At 34.5% G+C, this 27,315-nt stretch overlaps 1 protein-coding gene across 4 annotated transcripts in view; it reads right to left on the bottom strand.

The window, feature by feature from the left end:
• Nucleotides 1-27,111, bottom strand: part of LOC149795169 (RNA-binding protein RO60-like) — a 38,235-nt gene extending 11,124 nt beyond the window's left edge. Inside the window, exons 1-4 of one of the 4 annotated variants that reach the window (XM_089964889.1) lie at nucleotides 26,977-27,111; nucleotides 21,529-21,637; nucleotides 7,522-7,589; nucleotides 1,838-1,892 (exon numbers count right to left, since the gene is read on the bottom strand). The gene's annotated coding sequence lies outside the window, so the exon portion shown is untranslated. Of the gene's footprint in view, nucleotides 1-1,837; nucleotides 1,893-6,375; nucleotides 6,482-7,521; nucleotides 7,590-7,698; nucleotides 7,808-16,092; nucleotides 16,115-21,528; nucleotides 21,638-26,976 lie in introns of those variants that run through there. The other 3 variants (XM_089964891.1, XM_089964887.1, XM_089964890.1) reach the window with 3 other exon arrangements.
• Nucleotides 27,112-27,315: the final 204 nt, after the last annotated feature.

Below are 27,315 nucleotides of genomic sequence, written 5' to 3' on the forward strand. Positions count from 1 at the left end.
GACACAATATAAATGTCAGTAACATTATATTGTTTACTTTTGTGCAGTACAATTTATACCACTACAACATTTCATAGTTAAATAATATTTAAAGTGAATCCTGATTTAGTTGTTGTTATAGGGTTTAACGCCATTTTCAGCACAAGATAGGCTATACACGGCGGCCAGTATTAATGGTGGAGGAAGAACCCGGGAAAACCCCGGAAAGAACCACCGACCCACGAGAAGCTACCGGCAAGCTTTCTCACATATCCACATTTGCCGAGCCCAAGACTCGAACCCATGCAGACAGAGGTGAGATGGCAGATTTAGGATTTAGGATTGGAACTCCAATTTTTGTATACATGACTCCATCTTTATCAAGGGTGTGAGTCCTGGACTCCAGCGTATGAAATCCTACTGAAAATCCTGAAGAGGCAATCTTTATGCTCTATGATGCATCACATGATGATGTTCCAGTTGAGAAATACAGGACATCTAAAAGAGTGCAGTTTAGATCAAAAATGCTGAATTTTGCCCACTTTATCTTTAATCTTTATACTGTATGCCTTTTGGAGGATAGCTAAATGTACTAAAGTCCTGTGGCATATTAGCAGTGACAATGTATTCTTTTTCCACTGATACATTTTTCTATAAAACAGGATTGTCTGCTAAAGGCATGTTTCTTGTGACATCAGGAACTAACTTTTCTTGTCTCCCATGCACAAAAATGCCATTATTTAATGAGGTGACCTTTAAAAGTGATACAATTACATTATTATTTAAGTGTATACTTCGTGCAAAAGGCATTCCTAAACTTGACGACTGCACGAAGGATAAAGACTAAGTTTTCAACCAAATAAGGGATCACTTAAAAGCACCCTGTACAATTCTTTAGATCAGTTTGTACTGGTTTGATCTGTTCGATATACTAGAAAGTCCCTTTACTTCCTTCCATGACAGTATTAATCCAGATAGTGAACAAGTCCAATACAGTTTAATGATATGAGGAAAATTAGAAATGTGTTTCACTTGAAAGTATCACTGATATGTAATACATCCAGATATATGAAGAATAATTTGAATAAAAAAGAACTGCTCTGGGAGAGTACAGATTTTCACCATGTGTTGCCCTAATGCTAATATCTCATTTAAATTCAAATACTACTGACATCCTTTTGCAATCAAGGATGACAAATAGTAACATAATCAATGGTTTTCCTTGGTAGGTGGCTATTGTGTAAATTAAAATGACATAATATGCAGTTTATGCAGAAATAAAAATAAATGAATTTGTGTACACATATTGCCCACCACTTTGAGATAATCTAACTATTCCAGGAAGAATAATAGACAAGACGAAACAAAATGGGAATTTATGTGGACCAAATATACTGGTAGCTGGATCATTTGGTATGCACTATAAAATGTACCACCTGTAATACCACACAGGTATTATTATTATTATTATTATTCAAGATTATTCTTCACAAACTTACTAATGTAGTGATTATCTCAAATTTGCACAGTTTTGATGAAAAAAGCACATTTTAAAATTCAGCAAACTTTATGTATTATTCTTCGAATTAATGTGAACCCATAAGAGAATTTATTCCACCCCCTTTCCAAAGAACAAGACTGTTATTTGAGAAATAAACATGTTTGCACCTAAGTCTTTTAATTTTCAATACTGGATTTATTTATGTATTAATTTATTTATTTGATCACTGAAATAACATATATACATATAAACAAAACAGATGCGGTTAAACCCAATCATGTTTCTACAATAAACCCCACAACAACAAAGAAAACTTACATAAAAGAAAGAAATGAAGAATATTAAACATGTGCTCACGTTTTACTTCCTGGAGTTCAGGTCTCTTTGTCTCTTTACACTTTGTTGTTTAGCACTGAAGAAAAAATACAATAAGAATTTACTAATTTTTCTTTAACAAAATGAATCAATTATATGGCAGCAGCAATGAACATATTATACGCTAGAGCTGAAAAAAATAACAAAACATTTTAATGATAATACTCTTTTTGTGAATATTCTAATAGAAAAATCAGTAATTAAAAATTTACCTATGAATTAGCAACACCTAAAACCAAAATAAGCAGTTTCTGGAGTAACCTAAATGTATAAGCATTAAGAGGCTAGTGTTTGAATTGGTCAGCCTGGTGTCAGGATAATACGAGTCTGTGGCTGGGTGGAACATGATGCTACACATCTGCAGCATGATGCCCCAGTGCTAGACATCACTATAAACTGCCACACTGCAGACATCATCTCAATATGACAATTGTTAATGCTAGACTACAATTATTAATGCTATGTTGGAATCCTTTGTTTTGAACAAGATTAGGGACAGCGATGGATATAAGCACTTCAAGTACTGGGATAAACTAGCATAAATCAGTTTTAGGAATTGCTTGTCTTTTTTTAAAACGGGGGGGGGGGGGGGGGGAGAGGGACTTTACCCTGGGGAGGAAAAAAAAGAGCTATGGTTAGCAACCAAAGTGAGAACAGTCAAGTCAACCAGAAATATATTGGGGGGGGGCCTTATTTCATTCTGTTAAGAAAACCAAGCACAAAAACAAAAATAAAAAAAGATTCATCGACACTAAGATCCACCATTGTAACCAATTTGTGTTACCGTATATTTATTTCCTCATCTCTACACTGAATGAATGATGTGATCAACCACCAAAACATAAATCTAAGGGGTCGATGTCTTACATTGTTGGACTACCAAGTGTATAAGATATTCATCAAAATTTGGCCTCTAGTTCCAGTCAGTCAACTGAGAAACACACTATAAACACCATTTTGGAAATAATATGTCAACCCAAGCAATATAATTGTCAGTAACAATGTATTACATGGTAGGACTAAACAAATTCGAATTTGGGGATCAGACTGTTCCATAAAACTAGCAACCAGGGGCATCACTAGAGGTCATTGGCAATCAATATCAAGATTTTCTCAAAATGGCAACCTCATTCATTCTGGCACTTTCTCTGCTTTCATATGAAAAAAGCCGACATTAGAACCAAATATACTGAAAGGTCAAGTGTCTATATTTAGCATATATGACATTGGGCCTTTTGTACAGCATTTGGCAGAAATAACAAAGAACATAATTTTTCAAAATGCAGTAAACTAAAGAAACGAATATATACAATGACCTACTGATATTTTTGTAAATACTTTGGAGATCATTTTATGAAAATAATGCTACAATGTGTCAAAATGTTTGCAAAAAACTCAGAATTACATCTTGTTTGTGGGCCATCCATGCCAGCATGAACATTCGCCATTCCCGGCATGTGCACACGTAAAAAAATGTACTCAGTGTCAATAATACGAATAAATTGTGATCAAAAGCACATGAAAACTTCATTTTATGAAATGCAGACATTTATACCAAGGAATCAGATTATACAAACACGATGTGATCCATTAAACTAAAAATATATAAAAATTTAGTGACAACTTTCTTGTGTAATGTATTTTTGAGGTTAGACTCTCGACTTGATGAATGAGAGGTGATACTAACTAGTGATAGTTATGTTTGTGACTGTGATCACCTAGATATCATAAATGTGAGATCATCTGTGCCAGTTATGATTATTATTGGGAGACAATGGTATAATAAATTAAATTTTACATGTTACGTAAAGGCGAAAAATGAGGTAAGATTTAAACTATTTTTAATAATTTTTAAGAAATGAAAACTAATTTGTGTCATTCCTTGTGAATATCAATCTGAACAAATATTGTCATTATAAGGAACAGAAAATTGTAACATTTCTCTATTTAAAAAAAAAGCAAAACAAAACATAATCATAAATATTTCTTGACAACAAATTCAGTGGCAGTCGTTTCTCTCTCGTTTCACATTTAACACTATGCCATGAACTGTATAATATTGCTAAAAATTCAGGGCCTCTGCTAGGCTTTGCAACTGGCAACAAATGCGAAAAAAAACTGAAAGTGGTGCTATTTTTTTACTGACTGGCTAAAGCTGCTAGCAACAAATTTGTACAAGGAAAATTTTAAATGTGATTAGTAGGAAATAAGGAATGACTGGGGAATTTACTATACTCTATTGTTCAACAGGCAAAAAGATTCAGTTGTCATTTGCTCGTGTTGTATATTTGTTTATTGCAGAGTGTGAAACACACTTGGGACTGCTTAGAGTTTTAGGGATTATTTACTTATATACACTGTAGTATGTTTTTGTGGTCTAAACTTAACTAAATAACAAAGGGTGCTGCTACAAGGATGCCAGTCATTGACTGAATGAGGCCAGTTGCTTATATCAATAAAAAATTAAAAACTTTATTTTATAAAACAAGTCTATATCAAGCACAAAGAATACGGCTAATCTAGGTCTGAAAAACAAGGATTTATATCCAGCTGCATCTGAGGCTGCTACCAGGTTACTTGTTGCCCCATTTCTACTCCAGACTGTGAGAGGGGGTTCAGTTGCCAGAATCTGATCAAGACAAACTTACGAAATTCTCTGGGTATATCTACTCTGATAAATTTAGTGAGAATTTCTATTGATGGGCCCAGTGTTGAGAATTTTGATTTTAGGAGGTATCTAAAAAATGGACGGGGAAAAAAAATGAGGCAGATATTGATGAAGTGTCATTGTTCTTAAGGACTAAGCCGTATTTTGTATTATTATAAAGAAACATTCTTATTCATTCTTGCTTTTCATATGCTATACACCAAAATTCATGTGTGTATAATGGTATTGTTGTTAAATTTATTAATAATCATTTTTGTGCTCTGAAATGTAACAAAAACATGTAAAAACTTTTATTGTCATGTTTATTTAAGAATAAAAATAGGGCCAACATAATATTATGCATATACATGTATTTAAGTCCCTGCATCATGGCATAAAATGGGCCTTTGGCTTAAAAGTGGCTCTAGATTTGTAAATTTGGTGAATTTCATGGCACAAAGAAAAATATTTCCAAGGGAGGCCCAGAAATTGGTCAGGATTATTAAGAATTACATTAAGAATTATTAAGAAAATATCTTAAATTTGGGATATCCAAAATTTTATTATGCAACATACACAATTTACACCACAGACATTTACATTTACTGTTAAAAAAATTTATCTGAGAACCTGTACAATATGATAAGCTGACTGAGGAATTTTTCTATCTATCATAACTAAATTCTAAAATAGTAATTATGGTTTACTAAATTGTGATTTCTGATCAATATATATATATATATATATATATATGCAAGAACAATGTGTGTGTGTGTGTGTGTGTGTGTGATTTGGAATTTTAATGTACCTCAACAATTTTTCAATCATATTGCTACAATGTCTGCAGTGTAGCAGTTTATAGTGATGTCTTGCACTGGGGCATCATGCCCCAGACAGGTAGCATGATGTCCCACCCAGTCACATTATCCTGACACCAGGCTGACCAGTCCTAACACTAATCTCTTAATGCTGAATGCCAAGCGAGGCAGCTGTTAGTACCATTTTTGTAAGTCACTGGTATGACTCAGCTGGGGATCAAACCCATGAACCCCACCATCCGCTCGAACCACTTGGCCACCAGAGCGGTTCAAGAACAAAGTAATGAATATACACTACTGGTTTCAAGAGAAACACATAACTTCAACACGTATATGACTCATTATGATATTGCATGTTAAAATGGGGGGGGGGGTGGCTTAGAAAAAAGGCAAAAAAAGGCCTCATAAACACCTGAAACAAGGAAAAAGTGAATTTATTCTTGAAGCTGAATGTTCACAAAACATTTCTATTTATCCGTATGTAACAAATATGCAAATTTCTGCTTGAAATAACGTGACGTCAAGATTCTGCTAAGAGCAATATTAAAAATAATGTACTGTACACGCGTTTCAATGCTTAAGGTGAATTTATTTGAAAAAGATGACTTCATCTTCGAACTCAGCACATTCTAATTATGCAGACAGCATTCAATTTTCATTTATTGTAAATTTCTGAGAGAAAAAAAAATCATCCCTTAATGCTATTATAGTAAAACACGCGGCCAAACCTCATGACACGTAAATTTCTAACACTCGAGTGAAGGATTATATTATTCCAGTCTAGTATAATATAATTCTGGACAGACCAGCAGGTAATGTACATTTCACAAACCGATTAATGTATTAATTACCCTGCAAATATTTCACTGATGATGGCATCTTTTCGCATAATGACTAATGCCAAGCGAGCAGTATACTGCCATTTTAACTCGTACACGTTCTGAAGGGTCTTACAGCATCGATACAGTAGTGGTAACACCACGTATTATGCACAAAACCAACTCCATCCTCGATGAGACCTTTCAAAATGAACAAGAAACTATATTTATCCTTACCAAACTTGACATCCTAAATGAAAATTTTCATCAGCGCCCAGAACTCAAACTATTATGTGTTTTTAATATAGATCCCGCAGAATACCCAAGAAATGCTATTAATAGATGAAATACCTGCTGCTATTTATAGTTTGTAGGAACATAGACTGGTTCTCCATATGATATTGAACTGGGACCAAACGTAATTATTTTAAACGGATTCTTTCTTACACTCAGAAACGGATTAAGCAAATTAGTGTATTTTGTGCAACAGTAATATTGACGATGCCTGAAAAGGATGCATGAACGAAACGATCTGGATTCTTGTAGTTGGATTATATCGTGCTCCATTGTTTTTGATTTACGAAATGTATCCCTGTAATACAGGTATTCTCCTTCTCTGTATTGTTATTACTATTATTATCGAAGTGGATCGATTTGCCAAACGGTATCGTCCAATTATTATAATTATTAGTAGTAGTATTATTATTATCACGCAAACCTCCTTGCTTATTCTTTATCACAATTTATTAATTTAACGACATATATCTCAAATAGCTTATTTATTTATTTATTTATTATTATTATTATTATTATTATTATTATTATTATTATTATTATTTCTTCCTTATCATTCTCCATCATAATTTGTTAATTTGTAAAATCTGCAAACCAAAGTATATTCACTTAGAAAATATGTTGGATGGATTTAGAGCACCATGATTTTTCGTTTAGACTTTTCATCAAATTTTAAGATATAACTGATTTGTTTATTATGGCTATAAGGATTGTGTCCACGTGTTTGTATTTGTATAACGGATAAGAACTAGTAAGAAAGAGCTTTATTTTGCCTTTCCTTGCAAAATTTTTTTATTTAGGGCTACGTAATACGTTTGAACCTTTAACTTCGCCTTCCACTATCAAGCTGAGTTGGTGATTGCTCGATTGACTTGCGTATTTAATGATAGGAAATACATCTTTATCTAAAAACCAAGAGACCTACACAGATACAGAAATATAAACTGCGCAACGGTTATATTCAATTCGAATTTCAATATACAATTCTAAAATTAACATCACAGTGAAAAGAAATGAAAATACAACAGAAAATAACGAAACAGTCACATTTGTCACAATAAAGACGCCATTAAACGAGGTATCACTCACCGTCTCGTGAGGAGTTCAACGAACAGATCGTCTGATACGGCACACTGTGTTCACGTCCTTGTTTTATTCTGAAATTATAATACAATAAAACCGTTTTACTTTCATCATATTTATTAAACAAAATAAATTATAAGTTTCACAGTAACATGAAACATGTTATTATTGAGTCATATTTACCCTCTACTAGGCCTGCTGTATAGTGAGATTTCATATAATATGCACTTGCTCATTCCGCCATGACGAATAGTGTGTTGCCACCCAAACATGGCTTACCTTGCACCAATAGGAATGATTATTTCTAACCATGTGATACATGTCGACAGTATATTTAAACTGTTTGGCTGTTTGGTCGCCTGTTTAGAAAAGTAATTATAAAGCATGCAACAGGTAATCTATCTAACGTCGGGCTAGCAACTGCTAATTTTTAGCACTGAAGCTAAATAGAAAGCAAAAAGAACAAGTTTTTGAAAAAAATGTACGAGTTTCATTAGCTGTTTTTCGATTTTCAAACACAATATCAGCAACTTTGTAATAACATGATTTATAACAATTATAATGCTTAACATGGTACTTAGTGATGGATATCAGACATTTTGGGGATCATTATGGTTACTATTTTAAAAGACAATGTTGTTAGAAAGTGACCTTTATTTGCCCACCATGTCGGCCAATTCTGCGCGTCGGGTAATTCTGCGCAACGATACGTAATTTCTGTAAACATTGGATCACGGGTTATTTTTGGGTAAAAAATACATTTTGTATCAAGAAAGAATGATCATACTTTAATTGAGAAAAGTGATATTCATAAAGTGTACAAAAATATCCCACATTTCGACTCAAAATGCATATGAAAATGTGATTTCTAAATGTCAGTATGAAGACCCACTCCATGACCTTCTTAAACCTGTAACCCAGAAAATCCTATTTTCTATGTATCTTTTAAAATCATACAAATACATACATTATATAAAAGATGGAAATGTATACCTTACAAAAATTTTGCATCTTAATCCAAGTTTCCAATTTCGCAAGAAGTTGTCCCACACGTTCAATACCGTCTGCTATACCCAACGTGTCAACTTGTCGCTAGAACGTGATTCTCAAGAAATTCCCCTGCGTATAGTCGGTTTCTAAATTCTTTAGTAATTTTTCTCCATGAACAAGACGTTGTAAACACATTACATTACATTCATTGTTGTTTCTCTTCATCATAATAGCTTAATTTTTATAAAATGTTGAACTTTACTATATAAAAAATTACAAGATCGGTTTAGTTTCCTTAATATCTCTTGCCATTTATTGGCATTGTTACGTTGATTTTTGTCAAACTTGCTATAAACCTGACCTAATTAGGCCGACATATCGCGAGTCATGAAAACACGGGGTTGGCAATTGCCTCTTTTGAAATGGCAAGCATTGCAGTATTTTATTTTCGTCAATCAGTCGAATTCGGTATACGTTTTGTTTCAGTATTGGAGACGGAAACCTTAAGTGCGCAGAAATGCCCGACAGCATTGTATATACAAATTATGTCCTCGTTTTCGAAAGGAGATTCTATACGATAATGTTAAAATGTATCTTGAACACACACACACACACACACACACACACACACACACACACACACAGAATACAAATCATATGGCGAATAACAATCTTTTCAAGCGCCCTGGATCCAGCCAGGGATCAGGGATTGATTAAGATAAATGCAATAAAATGACAACTAACGGTGCGAAACTAGTATCTAGCTAGCCTGCGAGCTTTCGACTCTTTAATGAGTCTTTTTCAAAGGCAAATACAAAACATAGACAAGACAAACAAATAAAACAGAAAAACGGTTATGTTTGCGAAACTTTACATGGCTGTTTCTACAGGAATTCAACCTTTTAACTTTATTATGTTTCAACTAGTTTATTTCAACTTGTTGTTGATACTGGAAAATATTTGTATTGACCTAGAAATTGATAAGCCATAACGACATCTGTTATTTTATGTAAATTTATGTAAGCGTAAAATATATCCCGGATATTTCATTGTTATATTAGTCATAGGCTATTAAGCAAATTTAGAGAATTATTTAAAAGAAAATGTGTCGGCTGCAAAAAATAATTTTATAATTTTATTTTATAACTTCATTAGTGCATGGTTGTTTTTTTTTCTAGTCTTCTTGGTTTAAGCCATATATATATATATATATATATATATATATATATATATATATATATATATATATATATATATATATATATATATTTATATATATAATTTATGACCAACTAGAGATAAACAGTTTTATCAATGTTTTTATTATGTAAAATACACACTTATTAAAGAAATAGAAAATAAATAAATAAATTTTTAAAAAATAATAATAATATATTATATCTTGATATATTCTTGACAAATTTGTCAAGAATATATCAAGATATATTTTAAATTTATTTATTTATTTTCTATATCTTTCATAAGTGTGTATGATACATAATAAAAATATTGATAAAACTGTTTATCTCTATTTAGTCATAAATTTTAGAGATAGTTATCAATAGAGATAAATGTATCTTTAAGATCCAGCTTTATTGATTTTTATGTATTAAAATACCATTAATCTGTGCTGTATATGCATATCTCCATGTCAATTATTTGTTAAAGAATAAGACAATTAGGTAAAAAATGTAAGCTATGACGTTATCTTGTTTATGTCATATTGTTTATTTCACTGATCACTTAGAAACAACATATTTAATGATGTAAGCAATGATATTGAATTCAGTTTGAATTCAGTCTGATGAAGCATTAAAGCGAAACCGGTCACACATTCAACTTGTTGGTGTTGTTTATATATATATATATATATATATATATATATATATATATATATATATATATATATATATATATATATATATATTGCAACAGTTTATTTGAGGTCGAGCATGTTGTAACGTTAACAAATTCTGGATGAGTGAATGAGTGATACATTCGCGGCAAATCATATGTCTGAGTTCCTACACAAATTTGAATTTTTTTCCCCCATAACTTCTCCGTGACAAATTTCTGATTTTCAATCACTAAATTATTTAATATTTACGACGAAAAGGCTGGAAAGTTGTATATTTATACAGGAAATTTTAACAGTTATCAACATAATCAGCTTTTTGATCAAGATGGCTTTATCCTCTTCCTTACAGATTGCCGATCCGCCCACATTAACACTTGTCTGCATGGTTGGGGGCATTTTCCATGACTTTTCCATTATTTGCCACACAAAAAATTCCAGGATTCTCCATGACTGTGGGAACCACCATGATGCAAAAACAAAACTTCATAATATGAATGATATTTACCTTCATCTTAGAAATTTATGTAATCCTCACTGAAAAACGTGATACATGGATGACATAATACGAAGCTTATTTTGAGGAAAATGTTTCTGAAGGTTTAGTTAAACCATATCTATGAGGTACAAGAATGCAAAGTTTGTAGGACATTATTTATCAGCCTTGGGAATAGCCATAACATTTCAAATTAATCATCTTTCATTATTATTTTTTGCCTGGTAGTTTATACATTTAATTATACAATGGATGTCGTGTACTTTTAAACCATGTTAATACACATATACATCCTTTATTTCTCTATGTAAAAAATGTGGTCTTAACAAAAGAAAACAACAGAGCAGAGAACAAAAAAGGGGTGAAGGGGGTGCTAAATATTCAGTACGGATATTGGAACATAGTTAGCATGAAGTGTGAAATGACACGATGTCATAAATAATGTTGCTTACGCTTACGTGTTTTTTTTTTTAAATTTATTTTGAGGAGTTTGCCACTACTGCGTACTGTGACATAGCAATTGCTGTATCCAACACAGTACGCAGTAAGATCTAAACAAAATAGACTGCATGTTTGTTTTTTTTACTCACCTTGTAAATTCTTTTGGGATGTCATAAATAGTATTGTTTACGTTTATATTATTTCTCCTAGAAAGTTCAAAGGTGAGCACACCCGAAGACACTCCTTCCTATTAAAGGTCAAACTGACTAAAATTCAAACGAACGGTCAGGCCAGTTTATCGAAATTTTTGAGCAGTTATCATTCCCGTTCTATTTTTAAACCTTAACAAACTCCAGCGTGTTACCAAAACTAGGTGTAAATGCAAACGTATTCGTACGTGAAATGCAAGATAAAAGATGCCCTTGTTAACAATCTTCATTCCACTCAGGTCACCCTGACACAGATGAGGAGTTCAAATAGATACTATCAGTGATCGATGAGCATGCGTGTAACAAGATAAATTAATTTGATTACCCATAGTCCTCCTTTACCGGGGATATGTTATGTAAATATATTCCAGCTCAAGTATATTGACGTGAGTTACATTTGTTGACGATTTGTTATAAGAATAAAGTGGTGATTAAATTTAAAGTGAACAGCCATTAATTCTAAACATTGTATTCGATATCTTTTAAACGCGTCTGTAAATTTGTATCGAAAGCGTCGTAAGTGTACAGGTTTCGGCGTAAAAAATACTTCTCGTGTCAACTTTTCAACTCAAATATTAAATCTGTGCTTTTTTCTTAAACTGACGGTTAATGTAATAAACTACAAATACTCCTACTAGTACTGACCGCACCTGTGTCCTAGTGGTTAGAGCGTCTTGCCTCGGATGCGAGAGGTCGCAGGTTCGAGTTATACCAAAGATTTATAAAGTTGGTACTAGCAGCTGCCTAACTAGGCGTTCAGCATTAAGAGGTCAGTACTAGGACTGGTCGGCTCCGTATCAGAATAATGTGACTGGGTGGGACATGATGCTGCATGCCTACGGCATGATGCCCCAGTGCTAGACATCACTATAAACTGTCACACTACAAACATCGTAGCGATACTATGACTGAAAAAGTGTTAAACCTATATTAAAAATCCAAATCACACACACACTACTAATACTACTATTACTACTAATATCATCATCATCATCATCATCATAATAATAATAATAATAATAATAAATCATTAGATAAGCATCTTCGCTAGCCAAGGTTCTCATATGATAATCCGGGTTATCACATCGGAACCTTGGTTATCGTGTGTGTGTGTGTGTGTGTGTGTGTGTGTGTGTGTGTGTGTGAGAGAGAGAGAGAGAGACAGACAGATTTGGAATTTTAAAGTAGATTTAACAATTTTTCAGTCATATCGCTATGCTGTCTGCAGTGCGACAGTTTATAGTGATGTCTAGCACTGGGGCATCATGCCGTAGACATGTAGCATGATGTCCCACCCAGTCACATTATCCGGACACCAGGCCGACCAGTCCTAACACTAACCTCTTAATACTGAGCGCCAAGCGAGGCAGCTGTTAGTATCATTTTTGTAAGTCTTTGATATGACTCGGTCGGGGATCGAACCCACGACCTCCTGCATCCGAGGCGGACGCTCTAACCACTTGGCCACCGAAGCGGTCCTTGGTTATCGAAGAAGTTAGATCAGTGGCGTAGTAAGATATTCTGGCGCCCCCTCTCCCTTTTGCGGGTGGTTGTTTTGGGCGTTTTCACCACTGCTTTACATGTTGGTAAATTGTCCATACTGAATTTGATGGACTCCTGCGTGAATGTTTCGAAAATACGACAGTCAGGTTTTGAGTGAAGTACGGATTAGAAGCATTAGCAAAGCAGTGTTAGCTGCACAAATAAAATATCATTAACTCTCTGCAACATGCCTGTAATACTTCTGTTATTACTATTATACAGTGACAACACAAGTACCTTTAAAGTTTGATTGTATTAGGTCTATATATTTTACTACTGTAAATAGCACACCACGTATCCATGTGTTGGATGGATGGAACAAATGAATCGGAGACAGATGAGCACAAAGAAGCGGAAATTTACTTATTTATTTGTTTAGGATAGAGCAGATGAATTTGGGACGCAGAGGAGAAATTAGCACGCAAATTTAAACAATAGCAACAGTAAGATTTGGCAGGAGAACAACATAACAGAAATCCATCGTCAACTCAGGCCTAATGCTAGACATACGTTGTTAAGTATAAATACAACTTATTAATGGTGGTGCTATAGAGGGAAAAAGGTAGAAATTACAACGGTAGAAAGTGGTATATTTTGATCAAAATTTGGATGTACACAATAAAATGGGAAAAATTATAACAGACTTAACAATTTCGAGTTTACATTGGAACAAACTAATTTAGATATTACTTCTACTAAACGTGTATACTGTTCTCAGTATAAAAGGAAAGAAAAACGTTATACGTTATTACTTTTACCACTGAAATATTTTTGTTGTTGTTGTCAAAATACAAAATTTAATTTTTACAAAATAAAGAACACTGTTTGAAGAATTAAATATTTCCAAGCGATCAGTTGAGATATTCATTAAAGAACTCTAAGATTCTCTTATCCCTTTGGTCAAAGAGTCATGTGTCGTCTGAAATCAAATGTTTATATGCTCACGTTCGACCAGTAGCTAAAAAGTGGACGGGTAGACAGTGAAAATGAAACATGAAAGAGTCGTGTTGTATTCGGCAATGATGCTGATTGACATTACCATAATAACTAATAAAACTTATCTTAACATTTCAGTGCACCACTGGTCAATTATATTGAAAGACAAGTTTAAATCTCTTCGATATGGAATAGAGCAAAACTTTAATGAACATAAACTCGTATATAGGCTAAAATAGACGCTCTGAAGTGTGAAATCAGTTTCTAATTTGCTCATAATTTTGATTGAAAAGTATGCTTCTGTTAGTTTTCAATATATTCGGACGTGTTGTATACGAGTCAAGAACATTCAAAATAATACTGTATAAGGAATCATTGTGCAAGATAAAAGAAAACACAAACAAAATGAAATCAGAGAGAGAGAGAGAGAAACAGAGAGAAAATGGTGTATCTGTACATTACAAGACCAATGGTTATTTAAACAAAAGTTAACATCACCTTTTAAATGCTCAGTTCCATTTCTGTATAAAACTAATAGAAATAATTGAAATGACAAATCTGGTTGCTTTACTTAATATTTACAAAAATCCCGATCGGCTGAAGCGTGAAATCAGCATGGGTATATATCGATACCTGTATTCAATTTCTAATTCGCTCATGTTGTTCTGGGTTTACCGCCATTTTTCAGAGGGCTGGCATGGATCATGGATGTTGTATACTTTTCTCCTTATTTCGATTTGATTCACATAGTTAATTTATTTTAATTTTCTATCCTATGACTGTCTTCCATTTTGCCTTTTTCAACCTCTTATTTATTCGATCAATCAATCAATTAATCACTTAATAATAATAATAATAATAATATAGGCTTTGTACATCACACAGTCTTTAGAAGCTCTAAGAGTTTTACAATATTAGATGACAAATAAAAATGTATACAATGATAATATTACAAAAACAAACACCATGAAAATACAAAATAAAAACACGCTGACAATAATTAAGGAAGTAAACATTATTAAGTTTTTAAGTCTCTTCATGTAGTCGTAATAGGTGAGATTTAAGAGCACACTTGAATGAGACCACGGTGTCCTAATGTCTAAGATCAATGGGCAATTCGTTCCAGGTATCTGGGCCTTAGTACGATAAAGAACGATGCCCGTATGCCATCGTTTTAACAGTGGGACCAATGAGAATACGAGTGTCGGAAGAGGAACGTAAGTTTTTAGTTGGGGTATACACATAGGCGAGGTCAGATAGGTGTATGGGACCGGAGCCAGTCAACGAAATATAGCAAGGAGAACAGATTTTGTGAGACACCGGATGTTGATCTATGATACTTAAGAGCAGCGGAGTGTTAGAGTGAAGAGAACAGGGCCGAGAACAGAGCCTTGTAGAACGTTAAAACAAATATCAACTGGGCTAGAATGCTTTCTATTTACGGACACAGTTTGCGTCCTGTTGACTAAATAGGGCTTGAACCACAGTAAGGCTGTATCGTGAATACCAAACACATGCTGGAGACGGTGAAGTAATATATCATGTTGAGTCCTATGCCTAGACAAAACAAGGAGGGTGGGGACTGTAATCTTTCTGCTATCCAAAGCAGAAAGACGGTCATTAACTATTTTCAGAAGGACAGTTTCAGTATTGTGAGGGCGATATGCAGCTGTGCATTGCTAAAAAGACTATTCGAATTCAGATGATATACTAGCAGACACAGAACAACTTTCTCGAAGTTTTTCAGATAAACTGGTGATTAGAAATAGGGCGGTAGTAATTTAAGTCATTATGGTCAAACGTGTGTTTCTTTAAAAGAGGCACTACAATGGCACTTTTGAAAATTGTGTGGGATTCCCCGGACGAGAGCGTGATAACATCGGTTTGTGAGGGCAAGATTGAACCTATGCACTTAGGCAGCAGTGATGTCGGAATCGGATCGAGCTCAGACGACTTTGGGACGCTCTTCATCACAACTGTATATAATTATAACTGTAATCAGATTTCTTTCACAATTAAGTTATGTATATAAAATACACAAAGTAATCCGTTTCTAAATCGTAATTCTTGCATCAAAATAAAAATGAAAATTAACTGAAAGATCTTACCAGTAACGATGATGATAATTTCCGCAACGATTTAACTAAAATAGAACATAGGGGGAAACCCACACAATACTAAATATATCAAACAATTGAAGTTTACACTCGACCTATGTTCATGCCAATCATTTGCTGACCTATTTACACTGATGAACGGTATAACCGTGTGAAAATTATCTTTCATGATCAGAAATTGCATACATTTATGAAACAGTCATAATAATGTGATATGAAAATGCACGCTGACAACAGCTTTTGCAGGAACTTCATCATCATCACAGATATATAAGTAATTTCGCTTTTGAAAAAAAGTAATAACTTTCTTATGTTTCATCTGAAACATTAAACAATATCTATGTAGCACAAGTATAGGTAAAGTCATATTGGAAGAGAATGATACAGGCGATGGGGCCTTTACTCTGCCTTTTGAAAACAATCCTAAAATGATGTAACTCGCTTGACAAATATATGTTAAAGGTCCTAGCCTCATGAGATGTACTGACGCGAAAATTGAACAAAATAAGTTAACTTAATCTCATGATCAATATAGGAGCATTCCAGAAATGTGCCTGTTTACGTTTGAATTGGAACCCGAGGCTCAGAATACGTGTTGGTGCGGATCCCCTCTTCAACTGTGATCCAGATCTCGAATTTTATCGAGGATTTCGAATTTGAATTTCTCAATGGAGTGATTTTAAAGACGACATTACTTTATTGCAAGCAGTTGAAAAGTATATACTTAAATAAGAAAAGCTGACTTTGATAGCATTGGATTTGGAGTGCTTCATTTGTCTCTGCCTCCAACTAATTACATGATTGATTCTCCAGTAATGTCCAGAAAGTTTGTTCAAACTGATGATGAATGCGAATGGCGTTCAAAGGCTGGTGAAAAGTAAATTAAGTAAAGTTACAAACGACACGTCAGAGAGAGTGGTTTCAGTGGATGAAAAATGTGCACGACTTGATAAAAATGAGCTAGATAACTTTTGATCTTACTTCGAACAGAAAGTAAGACCGAAGGATGCGACAGAATATCATAATAATACAGTAGATCAAATGCTAGGCCGATAAATCAGCCCTTCAACAGTGATGATATTGATTACAACAGCGATCAAATATTTGAGTTTCCGCAAACAAATGATGCAAGAATTAAATACATGCCGGTGTAGTGTTAAATTGAAGGATGAACTTCTAAAAACTTCTCCAAAGGATAATATCGGCAAAAATCAAAGCAGAGTGCACAAAGCATAACTCAGATGTTGAAGATGATAGGCCTTCGTATGACCTACATACTACCTTGAACTGGCTACGATGAAAAAGTGTGTACCGTGATACACCGCATTGCTTTAGAATATACTGCGAATAGTACCACGGTAAATGCAATTATATTAGGGACCAATATTTTAATTTAATAATAGATGAATGTGCTATATCTTTGGTAATTGTTATCAAATTTGTTATCTAAAAACTGTACCTAAAGTGGGATGATTAAGCTTACACTAAAGCCGTCACGTTGTAACAGACACTGTGCTGACATTGTAAATCTTGTTGATAAAAATAGGAACTGTTGACACTGAAACCTATAATTTATTAGCTACACACTGTTGATATATAATAGACAGGGAAAGATTAACGCCCGGGCCAAGATAATTATCAGAGAGAGAGAGAGAGAGAGAGAGAGCCAGTAAACAAAACACACACCGACTCAACAAACAAGAAAATATCTATTGGACATGAGAACTTATGTAAAATTCAGACACAAAGCAACTGCGCCTTCTGAAAATCAGATTCTCACTCTTACAAAGGAACACGTGTACTTAACACATTAACATAAACTAGTACAAATAAAAAAATACATTTTATTTCTTATCTTAATCCTACATTTTTCCAAAAGTTGAATTTGGTCTTGAATATCTTTCACAACATCCCATTTAGCCCCCATGTTGACATATTTGACAATTATCCAAGATATGATTAAAGGTTCATAAGTATAATCATATTTGCTATATTAATAAAAAAAAATTAAAAAATGAATGATTTTAGATTCATTTTGTCATGAAAAATGAAGACAATCTGTTAGTATCATTAAATTCATAACAAGACTAATAGTGAACTTCTATATATTCCTCACTGACGGAAACTACCGAAGTACCGGTACAGTGAAAAACAATACCGTGATACGTACCACCGGATATAATTTCCGCGCTAAACCGCTATAACGGTAATACAGCGTACCTCTAATATTCCTCGTTCCTAATTTTGCGCCATTTCATAAACTCGAGTCTAAACAACGCTCAACCTTTTCCGTTAAGGCTAAGAAAAAACCTCAGATGCAATTCGCTGCCGTTGAGAACTATATTTGGAACTACTTTTGTTTACCTGGCACTTGAAGGAGAGAAAGTCACAATCGGAATATTCTCAACCCTTTTTGTCTCAAAATATTGTGTGCACTCCGCCGAAGGCGAATCACCCAAACCAATTAAATGTATCAAGTAGACCCTTTGTTTACCTTATCTTTACAACTCGAAATGACTTGCAGTGCATTAGTTGTTTTATTTATATGTAATTTTTTTTGGTTTCGTAGTACTGACTAACAATGAAAATTCAGAGAATTTCACGCTCCCGTCATTAGGATCAATCGTTAACTGCCATTCATGAATGATATGGCATATTAGACGTTCCAAGGAACCGCGGACTTGTACAATCTTCACCGGCGGGGTCATGTACTTTTACAGCATAATAGGTGAAAATTAAAGCTGCCAACGTATTTGACTTTGCATCGAATGTTTATTGAATATTTTTAACGAAAAAGAGTACTATTTTAGAAAGCTGTCTCCCAGAAGATAATATAAGTTACATAGACAGGCTGTAGATTTGATGTAACTAAGAATACTTACAATGCCTTTCTTAGGCAAAAACACTTCAAAGGTCTTACGGTGTGTACAACGCATGCAAATAATTTGAAAGTACATGCAGTGATTATTGCACTGCGAATATACTTAAGGAATAAAGTGTATTTTCCATTATAGGCATGAAACTACTGAAACATATTTAGACGAAATTTACAATGCATATTTACAATTACATCGTAGATTCGTGTAAAAAAAGCAGGGTAAACGTTGCCCGCCCCACCCCATCCCCAGCCAGCAATAGAAAGGAATGGGTTTTTCACTTAGCTTAAACTATTTTAGATTAAACGTCCGGAAAGAATCTATGCGAATTAAAATGTTCCAGAATATCAGTTAGATTTGTTGTCAGAATATTGTTTTTAACAAATAATTTTCATTGAGTGTTGGCTTGTGTATGCTGTCAGTGGATCTCGGTGTAATGAATATATGTATCTGTCAATAGTGGTATATCTTCTAATAAAGCATGTCATCTTATCGATTGTGTCACAGAATAAGGCAAGAAATAATTTGGTTTTGCCTTAGAACGATTTGACCATGTTTCGTTGTACATGCGTACAACGTTACCTAGGGTGAATAATTCTTTTTCCAGGTAAGCCACTGTACTAGCATGTATCTCGTCGAAAATTACTTGCGACGAGGACATTAAAACCACGATATGCACGGATATTTTACCCTGGCTATTACTCACTCTCCTATGGATTTAAGGTAGACTCCATTTCTAATCGACACTGGTCGTTTTGGATCTTGTCAAGGAGTGAACGTTCTCCATTGTGTTCTCCAGCCATAGGGGTAAGTGTTAAATTCATATTTTATTTTATATGTGAAGCTTATTCAGGTTTTAATGTCATATCGTCTAATGATGCATTTATTACTAGGCAGATTTGAAACGTTGTTAACTTTAAATTACAAGTTGCTATTAGAGTTTAATTTATTAACATGTATCTAAAGATATTTTTCAGAACCCATTATTATGACCAGTTTGGTTTTATTGTATCTGTTCAGGGCAGGTTAGAGCTGACTGAAGTTGTTTAGGGGTGTGTAGAGCTGTCTGAAGTTGTTCAGGGCAGTTTGGGGCCCCGAGTGGCCGAGTGGTCTAAAGCGCTCTCCGTTACAGATCACTGCCATCTCACCTGTCTGCGTGGGTTCGAGTCTCGGAATCGGCCAATGTGGGTATGTGAGAAAGCTTACCAGTAGCTTCTCGAGGGTCGGTGGTTCTTTCCGAGGATTTCCTGGGTTCTTCCTCCACCATTAATACTGGCCGCCATGTATAGCCTATCGCGTGCTGAAAAATGGTGTTAAACCCTATAACAGCATCAGAGCAGTTTAGGGATGACTGTAGCTGTGTAGTGTGTAGGACCGACTCCAGCTGTTTAGGGCTGCGTGCTGTCTATACGTATGTGTATACGTGTCTGTACACGTGGTGGAGCCACGAATGTAGACGCAGACTTGATTACAAGGGTGCTGTATGCTGTCTGTACGTATGTGTATACGTATGTTTGTACATGTGGTGGATCCGTGAAGGGTGTGAGCGGCCGATAAGTGTGGGCCAACCCAAGGACTCGGTGAAACTGTGCGGTTTATCAGTTTATGAATCATACGACTGTACAAGTGTCAAGAGGCATATGTTTGTTCCAACTGATGTTTCAATTGAGTACATTTTCAATTGCATGAGATTATTTTGAATCTTATTTGTATTATAGGAGATTATGTGAAATCTCGCTTTCATTGCATAATCTAGGAGATTATGTGAATCTTAATCGTATTCCATACGTGAGATTATGTGAATCTCTTACATTGCATAGTATTATTTGAAAGGCATTTGCAGTCCTTGAGGTTATTTGAATCTCACTTTCTATACGTAAGATTACATGAATCATATTTTCGTTTTTCCATTTGTGAATGTTTGTGTACACATTTTTATTAATTCATTTTATAAATTTCCATCGTCCATCACATTTGTGTTTGCGTTATTAATTTAATCCAAAACCCACTCGGTTTCAATTCTGCTTCAGATTGACCTATCACCAGTGCAGAGTTAGCCATCTGTACATCTTTCTCTCTCTCTCTCTCTCTCTCTCTCTCTCTCTCTCTCTCTGTGTGTGTGTGTGTGTGTGTGTGTGTGTGTCTGTGATTTGGATTTTTAACGTAGCTTTAACAGTTTTTGAGTCATATCGCTACGATGTCTACAGTGTGGCAGTTTATAGTGATACCTAGCACTGGGACATCATGTCGCAGATATCTAGCATGATGTCCGACCCAGTCACATTATCCAAGACACCAGGGCGACCAGTCCTAACACTAACCTATTAATGCTGAGCACCAAGCGAGGCAGCTTGTTAGTACCATTTTTGTAAGTCTTTGGTATGACTTGGCCAGGGATTGAACCCACGACCTCCCGCATCCGAAGCGGACGTTCTAACCACTAGGCCACAGGAGCGGTCTGCTTTCGGGGTTGTTATCAGTTAAAAGTTAGTCCAATAAAATATATAGAACCCAAGGAACATTGAGGAAATGAAAAATTTAAGAGATTTACCTTGATTTTCGCTGCTCGTTGCAATACTTTATTTTCCCTGTAAAATGCGTTGAAACTGAAGCAATCAAATTCCAAGAAATGAGAGAACGTTACAAGCACTTTATAGTGTCTGAAAATAGAAAATGGGATTTTCAAGCCGATGGCTATTTTGAAACTATATTCGACTGACTGAGAGACTAAATCGAATTCGCTCATGAAGTAATCAATAAATTTGTTTCGTCTTGACAATGATTTTCCATTGCATAGATTTCAAATATCACATAATCATCATTGTAAAGGCAGTCAGATTTACATAAATTAAAAAAATTACAAACAAGCTTGCTCCTGTACGAAGGCAAGTGCGACATAGCAAACTATTTGACCTTTACCAAAACTGCGAAATTCCAATGTTTTTTCCCCCTCAAAACCGATCCCTTTTAATTTAAACATTATGTTGTTGGGGACTGTATGCAAGATTTATTTACAAAGGAAAGTGAAGAGCATAGCACTGTACAAAAACGCACATTCGAAAGAACTGACAACGAAAGTGTTTCAATAAAGCATGGGCAAGTGTACACATGTTAATGCGTTGTTTTGTTGGGTTTTTTTAACCATGAGTTGAGTTTAATTTAAATCACAAATCAAGAGATTTACCAGGCTGACCTACGCAAATGAAGAAAATAAACGAAGTAGTTGGGCCACGTGTTTGGAACTAATTTGTCACTCTCAACATACAGACGTGACCTCCGAGTTGGTTGACGTAGGGATAATATCCAAAATTTAATGGCGGATCGCCAAACAGCAGGGGCGCTTACTTAGCAGGGATGGTGCATCGAGATCTTTTCTAAGAAATTTTTAACCTCGATAAATGATGCAAAGGAAAAGTCTAAGATATTTGTGTTTTCGAATGCATCCAACATTTTAAACAAAAATTTTATGACAGTACTACCATAGATATACATTAACATTTATGTATCCTTCTTGGTTAGCATAGCATGTATTTGGCCAGTGACTTTAAATGAGCACATCAGAAACAATGCATTAACTGACTGCAGTATGTAGACCACATCATTGTAATTACAACAGGTAAAATATTTAATCTACTGTCCTTAAACAAGCAATTATTATTTCTTAGTTTCTAATACTTCACCATAAAATTACAAAGTTAAAAACAGTGCAAAACAATTTTGACAACACCTATATGTTACATGGAAACATGCACAGGTGTCCTGATACGGTAGTGTTCATCTGTTTAAATTATAATGGTCACTGCTGCTACGGATGAGTAATCGCCACTTTGTTAATATTTAGTGAAGTTTTGAAAACAAGAAAAAATAATTAAACTGCTTATTCTAGTCGCAGATGATTAACTATTTTTACCTATTTGCAAATTATAACAATATAATCTAGGTACTTATTATCAGTTATTTATTATTTATCACGCATATCTTATGCTGGTCTCATTTGTTATTGTTGTTGTTTTGGGCTTAACATCTTTCAGCGCATGATAGGCCATGCATGGCGGCCAGAATAACAGGTGGTAGAAGAACCCGGGAAAACTCCAGTAAGAACCACCGACCCACGGGAAGCTACTGGCAAGCTGTCTAACATGACCACACTGGCCGAGCCCAAGGCTCGAACCCATGTAGACAGGTGAGATGGCAGTAATCGGTAAAGCTGTTGTCATCTGAAGTCATGCAGTAATAAAGGCACCACGGCAATTCGTGCAGTAATATAGAAACGTCTCAACCATCAACATGCCACATTTTTGCTAAGCCTGCATTTTGTGTACATCATAGAAGAGAATGCTTTCTAGAATTTAGGAAGTGAGGATTGGTGGGCTGCCCAAGGAAATGACTATACAGCATTGTATATTTGTAAATTTGACAATAAAATTTACAGAATATTCAACTAAAAAAGTTGATATTTTAAAAGAATAATGCTTTTATGGGGGATGGGTATTGTATTAATAGGCCAATACTATATTTACTGCTGTTGATTGCATATTTTATGAAAACGTGTTTTTGCGGTTTCTCTAGAATTTGTGTTTTAATCCATATTTGATAGCACATCAGCATAATATGTCCAATATCGAAAAACCTGTGCCATGACGTTTTGTGTAGAAATTGATCCAATTTTATTAAGAAATTGTTTTTACGATACAATTGCGTAAATGTTTCCTATTTTTAAGGTAGGTTTGCATTAACTGTACAAATTGGAAACCCTTTATGCTAGAATGTTTTCTTTAAAGTATGTTTGCTGATTTTCTGTGGGTTTTTTTTTTAAAATTAGTCGCTTAAATACTTTTTTTGTATTTTACAACAATTGCCACATTTGAAGACGATTCAGCGCTATTTGTTCAAATTTGAAAGGACTTGATGACAGGATGTTTTTCTTTATTAAGGTTGGTATAAAACTATTCAGTGGTTCTGGAAAAACAAGAAGTTTAAAGATTTTTATTTTTAGTAGTGTTATCCATAGTTAATGGTGGATTGGCATCATTTGCACAAAAACTAAAAGAACCTTGTGCTCTAGTGCTTTCCGTCAAGTTTAGTTAAATTCTATTCAAAATTTTTGGAGAAGATGTCTTTTGCGGTTTTCTTCTATTTTTAGCAGTTAGTCATATTTGATGGCAGATGGCATCATTTGTAAACATTTAAAGGTTTTATTTCATGCCGGAATGCTTTCTCTAAAGTATTATCAAATTCTGTTCTGTGATTTTGGAGGAAAGGTTTTCCTATTTTGAATAACGGTGGTCATTTCTGAAAGCTGACCAGCATCAGTTGTATAGACTTGAAGCTCTTCATGCTGTCTGCCAAGATTTTGTTAAGTTCTGTTGAGCAGTTTTTTGTCAAAAAGTTGTTTAATAGGATTTTCCAGTTTTAATGATAGCAGATATAACTGATAGTGGATCAGTATTATTCGTATAAACTTGAAAGGTTTCAAGCTAGGAAGCTTTCTGCCAGGTTTGGTCAAATTATAATCAGCGGTTTTGGAGAAGCTATTTAAAGATTTTGCTATTTTTGGCACAGCAGCCATAGTTAATTGTGGATCTTTTGTATAACTCTGAAAGGTCTTCATGCCAGGGTTCGTTTTGCCAAGTTTCGTTTTGTCAAGTTTCGTTAAACTCTATTCAACCGGTTTTGAAGGTTCTAAAGCAGGGGTCTCAAACTCAAACCATTCTGAGGGCCGCATGAGGGCATTTTCGATGGCCTGAGGGCCGCACCACCTTTGACGTCAGAAGTTGTCTTGAGAGATAACAATCATTTTGCGGGCCACATGATACTCTTGGCAGGCCGCGTGTTTGAGACCCCTAAAGTTTCTTCCATTTTTAGTAACAGTAACTTTTCTTTTTTATTTACTGTGGTTATATTTAAAGGTGAATCGCCAGATCTAATCACGATTCGAATCCTCAGCCTTCAGCATACGAGGGCGGTACTCTAACCACTTATTCACAGCGGCTCCCCCTTGTCAGAATGCAATTAATGCATTTTCTTCTAAATTTTAAACATTACAGCATCTGGTGAACTTGTAATAGGCCAAGATTTTTTTCTTTAACTGCCTGCCAAAATCTTTTCAATCTAGTATAAAATTAAAAATTTCATTTTGTTACTTTTATTTTTTAAAATAAATAGAATCGACCTGATTAAACAAGATAGAAGAAGAAAAAAATAGATCCAAAATAGTCAATTAAAGCATTTAATGGTGTTGAGATTATGTCTCTAATTCTTATTTTATCCTAAAACTGTCAGTAAATGTCCTGGTGACATGTTTATTAAAAATGATAAACTGATATGGAGCCAATGATAGAACTCAGTCTGTCAGTGCATAATACCCAGTTCAAAGTGTAGTCATCTTACACTATTATTCACTTATGTATGTGTGTATGTGTGTGCATGTGTGTATGTATGTGTGTATGTGATGTGTATGTATGTGTGTATGTATGTGTGTATTCGACATAATGCCATTTTTCCGGACCTAGTGATAGTTTCACTTTATACTTAGGAAAATATTTATTTTAGGGATGTAATAAACCTTCCTCTTTTGAAATACTTTACAGTTTTGGATTACGAATAATTGTCCACATATGCTAAATCCTAATTTCACTGCCCTTGAATAATATAAGTAAAACTAACAATGGAAAAAGATGTAATGGATTTTTGGGCAGGGTAAATGGTCTATCTACAAAATTGCCCTCTTTTCAAAACAAAACAACAACAAAATAACAAACAAAATAAACTAAGTACAACCTTTATGAAACAGAAAAATGTATAAATGTAAATTACAACTAGAGAGGATACGTATCACTTATAAAATTCCAATTATAGCATTAAACACAAATACTTGAATTATGTTAGTAAAGCATACAATGTAGGTAACTGTGACCTCTTTTTGGATATACGGGTGTAGCACTAACATATATGTATCTAGACCTCCAGTTTCACGACTCTAACATTAATAGTCAACAAAAAAGTAACTTAATATACAAAATTCCAATACTTACCAGAATGCAGCTTCTCACCAAGTTTAATAATTCTAGGAAGAATAGTATATATATAGAGAGAGAGGATGCAACCCCCACCCCAAACTTATTTGGTAATGAGCTAAATGCAAAAACTAAACCGATCCAGTAAAAGATGAAATGTAGCTCACGCTGACCTTCTTTTATTACAGGGGTGTGGTACTAGCACTGATGTGTGCTATTAAGTTTCATGATTCTGGTATGAACAGTGTCTAACAAAAGAAGTTCAGAACAGATTTTAACCAAACTCACTGAAGCATAATGACCTTTTTGTGCAGTTAAGGTATATTAATCAAGATGCATCCAGCCACAAAGTTTCTTGACTTTCACGCAAAATCTTAACCTAAGCCAGTAAAATGGGAACTGTCGGTCACTGTAACCTCTTTTATTCAAGAGTGTGATACTAATAAAGATGCATACAAATATATAGCTTGATGAATTTATCACGAAACGTCCCCGAAAAATAAACTAAAACAAAATGTAACTTATGTCAGTGAAGCGTGAAATGCGAGTAACAGTGACCTACTTTTTGATGTTATCAACATGCATCCCGTGTATTATGATTTTAGGTATAACAGTACGTGAAACGTCTATATGATTATAAGCTTAAATTCAAAATAAACTCGACTACGAACATGTAAATAATATACATGTATGTAGAAAGTTACCACACACACACACACACACACACCACTTCTTGGCTCCCTTCCCGCGGGTAGGTGCTGAGAACCCACCGTGAACTTTTCTCTAGAAAGATAATGTAACAATGAAATACGAGGCTGTACATATCTACATGTTTATGGGGACGCCAACGCATGTGAAGTCCAATAGCTCTTCCCCACATCGTAAAGGCAAGCTAAAATCTGTAAGTACTAGATTGAATATTTCCACATAATCGATGAATGACATTCTGTATTTGTTACAAAATTCTAAAATTCGTGTCTTACCTTCAAACGGCCTCGCTCCAACAAAATTTCGGACAAATAAATATCAAGATCAACCACCTGGAAAAAAGTATCCTCTTGTGGTTCATTTGCAATGCGTGAATAATGGCGCAGTTAAAAGAGCTTCTTATTTATAATACAATGCAACGGAGAAGATTTATATATTTATCGAACGGGATTTTCCCAGGATGTGATAAAAATAACCGCTATGGTTTGTTTGGCTAACAGGTGTGCTCATCACGCATTTATTTTGTGTAGAAATCAATAATGGCAGCACAGATATATACATGGTCTCTAACCAATTTGTATACAGATCATTTGTCACACTGAAATTTTTTGAGT

The sequence above is a fragment of the Sinohyriopsis cumingii genome, chromosome 7, assembly GCF_028554795.1.
Source record: "Sinohyriopsis cumingii isolate HCF-2022 chromosome 7, ASM2855479v2, whole genome shotgun sequence".
Classification (NCBI taxonomy): domain Eukaryota; kingdom Metazoa; phylum Mollusca; class Bivalvia; order Unionida; family Unionidae; genus Sinohyriopsis; species Sinohyriopsis cumingii.